At 42.1% G+C, this 8,230-nt stretch overlaps 1 long non-coding RNA gene across 1 annotated transcript in view; it reads right to left on the bottom strand.

Annotated features, from left to right (window-relative positions):
• Positions 1-262: 262 nt before the first annotated feature.
• The window catches only part of LOC122221660, a 39,620-nt gene continuing 31,652 nt past the window's right edge, over positions 263-8,230 (bottom strand). Inside the window, exons 3-5 of the long non-coding RNA XR_006203379.1 lie at positions 6,270-6,402; positions 4,375-4,559; positions 263-421 (exon numbers count right to left, since the gene is read on the bottom strand). This is a non-coding gene — a long non-coding RNA (uncharacterized LOC122221660). The remainder of the gene's footprint in view (positions 422-4,374; positions 4,560-6,269; positions 6,403-8,230) is intronic.

Below are 8,230 nucleotides of genomic sequence, written 5' to 3'. Positions count from 1 at the left end.
CCAAGGGGAATGGGGAGTTTTAAGTCTCTTGATTAATAATGCTAAATTGCTTTTGACAAAAACAAAGTAATTTCAGAAGTAAGAATAATTATTTAATATAAGAGGCTGAATACAAAATATTCAAACTATTTGAATAAATGACCTTACTCTCTAGAGCTTTGGCTAATAAATAAAGGAGCAAAAGGAGGTTTAGGATGAAAGAAGGAAGGAAACTGGAAATGTTTGGGTTTCTGAAGCATTTACATTAATCAACTCACCTTGCAATGAATGGCTGTGTTCATAAGGCACAATGTATCTGCTTAGCAATTAAAATAGCCAATCATGTAGCATAGTCAAATTATTTGTCTTCGTGTCACTCGATCACGCACTTTTAGTGAAAACATTTGGGGCAAATTCTCAGCTCTCAATCAGTATTTTTGACCTTTTAATGATGAAGAATATGAGAATTTAAGGCTATTGATTCCCCTAGAAAATGCACATACACACAAAGCTTTGCATCTATTATCAGGTACCCACATATCCCCAAGATGTGCTTTGTGCAGTGCCTTTAGGTAGTAGTGGCTTTTGATTAAGAAACCATAAAAATATTATCAGCCCCTCCTCAAAACCCTTCAGTAGGAAACTGATGGTGACCGCATTTAAACGTTGCATCTGAGTATCTTTCCATTCACAAAATCAGCAAATGCTACTACTTGGAAAAAATGGTAGCAACATTTGGTTGAGTGGGTCTACACATTCTGCGGACACAGATTTCTGAGACCTTGATGAACACAATGGAACTTTCTCTTGGGGAGAAATGTTGATACACACAGTGAGCCACAACCTTAAAATAGAATTGCTGAATTCCAGTGATGAGTTCAAGGCCCTTCTAAATTTTCTCCTCAGAGTCCCAAGAGTCCAGGCTCGAGGCCTTGAGTTTCATTCCCAACACCACTTCAGTTGTACAGGTGAGGAAAGGAAAGTATGGAGCGGTTAAAAGATTTATCCTTACTCGTAAAAGGCTTCGCTAGCAATGTTAGAATTACAATCTATATTTTTGATGCCCCCAGCTGGTGCCATTTTAGACCAATTTTACGTATCAGAAAATTGAAATTCAAAGGGGGAAAATTACTTACTTTAATCGTATACTGTATGATAAACCGAAAGCAAGGGAGTGATTATACCTCTAGCCTCTGGAGCTTATAGATGGCGTCCTCTCTTCGCCAAGATGATAAATTTGTGTTTGGAATATACATTTGGGAATAGATCAGTTAACCGCAGGTGATCAAGTTCTTTAACTTGATCCAATAATGCATTTTTACAGAAATACATTGTGATGAACCATACGAACTCCACACTTAAGAGCTAAACAGGTGTATTTGCATACGTAGACAATTCCCTGTACAGGTGTGGATGTTAGCTTCTCAGCACGTTACCCAATTTGCATTGGCAAATATGAACAGACTTGTCATTGATAGCTTTGCCTTCTGTACTTGAAAATTTGACCCTTCCAGTTCCGAAATATACAATAATCACCTTGTCTAATTTTTGAGTGTGTAATGTCTACAACCAGCGAATTCTTTAAGTAAATTGAACGCCTATTTTGGTTATCCCCTAGGACCACTAATTTGGAAAAGAAAAAAAAAAAAAGCACATAAAATGGAGACGTAAAAATATCCCAGTTTGGTGGCGTCTTTTACATATCCTGGTTTCCAATTTGATGACACTACAAGGAGATGCCACAACTCGTCTGGAAGTTCACCTTCTTGAAGCCAATATATCAATAAATATGTAGACACACAGATCCACAGACCATCCCCTGCCAGCTGTTAACTCATACCATTGCTCTCAAAATCATCAGAGGCAATTTAATGAAATGGTAGTTGGCCATTGGGCAATTCTTTTCCAGGCCTTTAGAAAAATACAGAAAAGGCTGAATCCCAGCCTACTGAATCAGTACACAGAGGGATAAATTAAAACTTGGAACTCTGTTAGGGGCCTCCAGGGTTGGGACTTCAGGAAAGTCAGGGCAGGGAGCAGAGAGGTCATCCGTAACTGAGCTAGGTTCCTTTTTCTTTCCTGCTAGATATGTTTAAGGGGCCTATTTTCTTAAATACCCACTTCCTGTCACTCATGCTATGGAAATTGTGACACTTCCTCCACTCAAGATGACTTTTGCATCCATTTCAGAACTTGAAATAGAATGGAAAAGTACTTCTCAGGACTCTATCAGTCGTCGTGCTGCTGGAGGAAAAAAAAATGAAGAAAAGGCTTAAGAACAAGGAATGACTCTTTAGTTCAGTTTAAAATCAGCTCATGTTGCTATGAATGAACTAAACTGGCCACGAGTATGTTTCAGTGATCATATGCTTCTTTCTACAGAGCTCATCCAAGCCTACCTCGAATTGACCCTAATTACGTGGGCAGACAGAACAATGGACTACTGATGAGGAGGAATACGACTTTGACGATCATGTCTTGCTTGACCAGACTGTGTGATCTTTGGTGAAACTTTTGTTGTACATAGAAAGGAGAGAAAGAAGATACTCTTTCCTTTTGCACGTAGAGGTACATGTCACCATACATCAGACGTCTAGCTCTCTAGGCTTAGACCAATAATGGAAAGGGAAAAGTCAGGTAAGCGAAACAGCCAAGGTTTGAATCCTAGCAATGTGATGATCCTGAGTAAATAGTTTTTCCTCGATGAGCATAAGTTAACTCGTTTGTAAAATGGAGCCAGTGGGGCCCCCACACGCTAGATATTCAGTCAATGATACCCATTATCCTTGAAGATTAGGAGGCCTTTTTTTTTTTTTTTTCTATTTTCATATAAACTCGGGATATATTACAGCCTGGAGTTTGGCAGAACTGAGATAACAGACTTAAGTCCCAAATACAAGAGAGAACCAAAGTGCTTCCAAAAGATTTGAGAGTTGCCATTACTATGTATCCCCATCCGCATCCCCTTAATACTGTAAATGAGGTCATTGCGCAGCTCCCAAGAATTCTCTATGAAGATGTTTGGAAAAAGTACTCCTGGGAGGTCCCTCGCCACTTGCTTGTGAGACGTTCTGCAATGGACATGAAAGTTCCTTTTTGGCGCAGGGACAGTCACAGGTTTTAGAACATGGGTGACAGAATTAGTTTGACACAGTGCGAAGGAGATGGTGTCTAATTTCTCTGTGACAAAAGTCAAGTATTTCATTTCCTTAATCTCCGAAGAAAAAGTCACTCATTTATTTTTTGACTTAAAAAAAAAAAAACACCTAAAATGTAAGTTTTAGAGAGAATATTTTCCAGCAGGTAGCAGAAAACAGCATAGGCTGGTTTCAGCCAGCCTTCAAGCACCATGATTTATTTGAGCTGAGCAATTTTCCATATAATCATGCTTAATATACATTTTTTGGTTGTTGAGGTACTATTGCTGGATGAACCATGTATACATTTCCAAACTCAAGTAGAAAAAACTATAAAATATGATTCGAGCCATATGTTTTTCTTTCTTTCCTTTAAAAAATTACGTCCATAAAATAAATTGGGGCATAGATTCATAGAGGCCTGTATACAGTTTATTCAAAAATATTTTTAAAGAGCCAGGTGACGCCTGAAACCAGGCTTTTGTAACACTCCCAAGAGATCCAGGTGACCTTAGTATTCTGCTCCACCAGCCGAGAGGCTGGAAACCTTGGGCAATCCAGCTGGTTCCAGTATGATTTCAGAGCTGGCAGACCCAATTCTCAAACCCCCTCCTGTACAAACACATTTAAGCCATCGTTATCGTTATCATCATCTCCGTCGTCAACTTCACGGTCAACGTCATCATCCTTACCGTCTACTGCGCGCCAGGATCTTCCAGGTCTCGCCACGTCTTACACCAGTTAGGTCTCCAAGCCACACTGTGAATTAAACATCCCCAGAACAGCGAAGAAGAAACTTGACATCTAGAGGAAGCCTTTTGTATTGGACGGTCTTGAATAAGACGGAGACATCGTTGCTCTTTTCACGCAAATTCACTTTGTTGGAGGTTTCCACTCGTTTTTTAAACAGGCACGGCAAGTGCCTTCCACACACATACCAGTCACAGCGTGGCCAGGTAGTCCGAGGTCTTCCTGTATAATCCACTGATCTGGGTTAAAATCCCAGCTCTGAGGGGCGCCTGCGTGGCTCAGTTGGTTCAGCATGCGACTTCAGCTCAGGTCATGGTCTCACGGTTTGTGGGTTCAAGCCCCCCGTGTTGGGCTCTGTGCTGACAACTCGGAGCTTGGAGCATGCTTCAGATTCTGTGTCTTCTTCTCTCTGCCCTTCCCTGCTCACACTCTGTCTGTCTGTCTCTCTCCCTCTCAAAAAGAAACATTAAAAAAAAAAAGAAAAAAAATCCCCAAAGCTGATACTTACCTACTGACTGATTGACTTTGGGCATGTGGCTGTTAACTTCTTTGGGTTTCATATTTCCCATTTAAAGATGAGAAAACTTAGACCTTCTTAATACTAAACATAACAGTGCCTCAAACGGGATAGGTCTCAATAAAGCAGTTTGGTTGTTATTTGACTTTCTTGTGAGTGAAGATCCACAGTTCTCTCTGAGAAGAAAGAGAGACGGTCATGGACATGAACTTTTACAAACACAACTACTTTTTATTCACTTGCTTCAAAACAATAGACAGGCCTCCGAACGGCAACTCTGAAGGAGCTGAGGGAAAAATTATCAGTCTGGTGCCATTAGGATGTCTCCATTCAAAAGAAGCCAGAAGGCCCTGCTCTAACATGTCCCCTGGGTTAGAGGGTAATTCTGCTTCTCAGTAACCCACTCATTCCCCAGAGCCCATTTACAAAACCCGAGGCCCGACCGGGCTGCTGCCCCAGGAATCTTCCCATTTCTGGAAAATGGGGGTGGACATCATCAAAATTCATCTCCCCAGAGGGAAGAAGTCCAGTTGTAGGTCTTTTGCCTTTTAAAGTGAAAAAAACAAAACAAAACAAAACAAAACATATTTTTACTATTGGCGAATATGTTTTTGCCAGTTTGCACTTGGGAAGGCATACATACATAAATAGGGAGTTTCCTTTTCCCTGAATAATTAGGAGGAAAACATGTAGCTTTCGGTCAGGGCACATCTGCTTCAGTTTTCCAGTTGTGTACTTAAAGGGAAAGTTGTAGGAAGGAAGCCATTCTTTTTGTGCACCCGCTCTATGCCAGAATCCTTTCTCGCTGTGATACATAGAAACATTTCACACGATCCTCTATAAAAGCTATTATTATTTCTATATGGTAACAACAACAATTTTAGTTGGCATTCATAATCATTTTATTTGCAAATAAATGTGTTTGTGTGTACTTTTAATTGAGACTTGCACTCACAAGGCATTTGATATGGCTCGTCCCTGACTTCCAAGATGGGGAAACTCGAAAATGTTAAACGCCTTGCCTTATCGGACGGTACCTGCCCAGGGACACAGAAGGCTAAGTGTTACAGCCGGGACTTTTGGGGTCCAAGATCCATTCTCCTCCCCACTGTGTACCACTTCCTTATCAGTGAACGTCTAAGCTGCTCAGATTTCTGTTTCTTTAATCCAGAAAGCACGCTGGCAGAGCTAAGGAAATTCTGTTTGATCTGTTGTAAGCGTTACTTGCACATTAATACCAGGCCTCGCAAGCAGGATTTATTTTGATCGCTGGACTCACCAGGACATTTGAGGAATGGAATGTTGGGTTGAGCGTCGGTTAAGGAGACCAGAATAGAACCTGGTGCTTCAGAGCTGGATGGGGCTTTGAGGATTGACAGGTCCAGGGCATTTAACCTTGGGTGATTTCTAATGGCCACATGACTCCTTTGCAGGTAAGCAGGCTTAACACAAGTGGGGGGGGGGGGGTGAAATGTGTGTCGTTGGGCTTGCCTGCCTGCCTGCCTTTCTGCCATGGACCATAAGAAGAGTTTCTGCCCCTTCCACCCGGGCCCCAGAAGAATTATATATGGAGCAGAACAGAGCCCGAGCCATAACAAGGCAGGAAGCGTAGCCCAACTGGATCCGCTGCCTGAAGCAGAACAGCCCAGCTGACCCCAAACCGACCCTCAGCGGAACTGCAGACACAAAAGAAATAAATGCTTTATTGCATCCTCCACGATTTTGTGGCCATTGTTCTGCAGCGGAGGAAGACCGGCAGAGCCCCTGAATCTATTTTTTGATGGCAAAGTAGTAAAGCCATAAAATGGGGAGCCATAGCCGAGTCTAATGTTTGTAAATCTAAGGATTTAAAGATAAATTAAAAAAAACAAAGGTTTCCAGAATACCTGCTTGGTACTGTTCTGTAGAAATTAAACCTCCTTCAAAATAAGGCTTAGAAAATACGGACGCTACGTGAAGAGGTGGACGGAGGGCTAAGAGTCGCCGTCGTCCGTTATTATGATGTCGTTCATTCGAGCACTGAAAAAACAAACAAACAAAAAAAGAGCTCTCATTTGTTCATTAATCTATTCAACAGACTGCTATTAAGCGTCCGAGGCAGCAGGTAGTGGGGTTTTTCAGGATGAGCAGCCCAGGTGCCAAAGTGAGCTCTCAGCTTAAAAGAGAGACAGGTTCACACAAACAATAGGTGCACAACGCGACAAGAGGCTAGAAGGGACATGTGAACGGTGTAGATTGTGAAGAAGGCTTTTAAGTAACAATAGCTGAAAAGGATTGTGTACTGACGGCAAATCCAGAGCTGATCTGTGCGCTTTGTATCAACTGGCCCATTTCATCTTCAAAACTCTCTGAAATGAAATAGAAATCGCTAATACTGTTTCCATTTCACAGACGAGAAAACGGAGCTCCACACAGGTTGAATCACCCGTCCTGGGTCAGGTATCACGTAATGAGAGTGTGCATTATTTGAGCTGGTGCAGGGCGACTCCAGAGCCCCCAGCCTCCTGACCAGTACACCACAGCTGGAGATTGTTATACCTGAGCCGATTCTTAAATGACACATGGAGAGGGCCGCAGTCATTAGCCAGGCTATTGGGGTACCACCGTGTAGACAGAGCTAGCTGGCCAGACTCCACATTCACAGGGCTGCATAACCCTGGCTCGATTCGTATGGATGTCGGTATTTATAGGAACCCAAAGCTCTCTCTTCTTGGGGATCGAGCTAAATGGACCAGCAGCCCGTCTCTCCTTATTCACAGATAACTCTGACTCACACATTTTCCATCCCTCACCTTCTCTTTACCCTAGGAACCTGCAATGGCCACGTGAATGGGCAGCCAGCAACCTTACTCGGAGCTCTGGGTGTCAACTCCAACAGCTCTTACCTCTAGTCCATCAATACTCTAGGATGACCTTAACTTTGACTTTTTCGCTATCAGAAACCGTGCTACCCGTTAAACCTTAACTATCTCATTCTCTGACCACGAACTCTGGTTCTTAAAGCTTTCTAGATCTCTCCGGCTTCCATTAAATCTGCACACAATACCATGGCCCTCCGCATCTCAATTTCTTAATTTCTTCTCGTCTGTCCCAAATTTCGTTTCTTGCTCTCCTACGTAGCCTGACTAATGAGGTGTATTTCTTCAGTAACAAGTTCATCACCTTGTCTCCCCACAATACCCGCCCAACGTATCTAAGTCAGTGAATCGCTTATGGACCGTTGTGTCTGACTCCAGACTTGTGACTTTTAAACCCAACTAGATTTTGGACCATTCAAGGGGAGATATAGGTGTACTGAGTTCTCTCTCTCTTCTTGATGGCAGTTATTCCAAAGTTTTAGGTGTGCCACATGTGTGGCCTTGTTCTTGACTTTCTTGTAGCAAATGATCTCATCTGGTACTCTTGGGGGAAAATAGGAGACTTCAGCCTTGAATTCTTTAACCGCCTGTTCTAATACCTACAAAACCCATTCCTTTCATTTTCACCCTGAAGAAAGAGGAACTTCTACCTCTGTCCAAAGCTCATCTTCCATTTTCACGTTGGAGTCTATGTTTTCGGATCTTTCTTGAAAACTCATGCCATCAATGATCTTGGCCCTCTCCTTTACCCTAAACATTTTTTTTCTCTTTGTTGGGTCTTTTCTTTCCAACGTAGACATGTACTAATGTTATGGCTATACTTTAAAACATAATGTAAATAAAACCTTATTTTACCCTATGATACCTTAAAGAAATAATTACGCATTCTCTTCCCCTTCGTACTCTGACCTCTTAGAAAAGAAGTCAACCTTTACTCTGTTCTTCAGTCCATGACCCACTAAATCAAGCCACGTTATCACATCACTACC

Source organism: Panthera leo, chromosome B3 (assembly GCF_018350215.1).
Source record: "Panthera leo isolate Ple1 chromosome B3, P.leo_Ple1_pat1.1, whole genome shotgun sequence".
NCBI classification, from domain to species: Eukaryota; Metazoa; Chordata; class Mammalia; order Carnivora; family Felidae; genus Panthera; species Panthera leo.
Note: the sequence above shows the minus strand (reverse complement) of the source record. Positions and strands in the feature narration are given on the sequence as shown.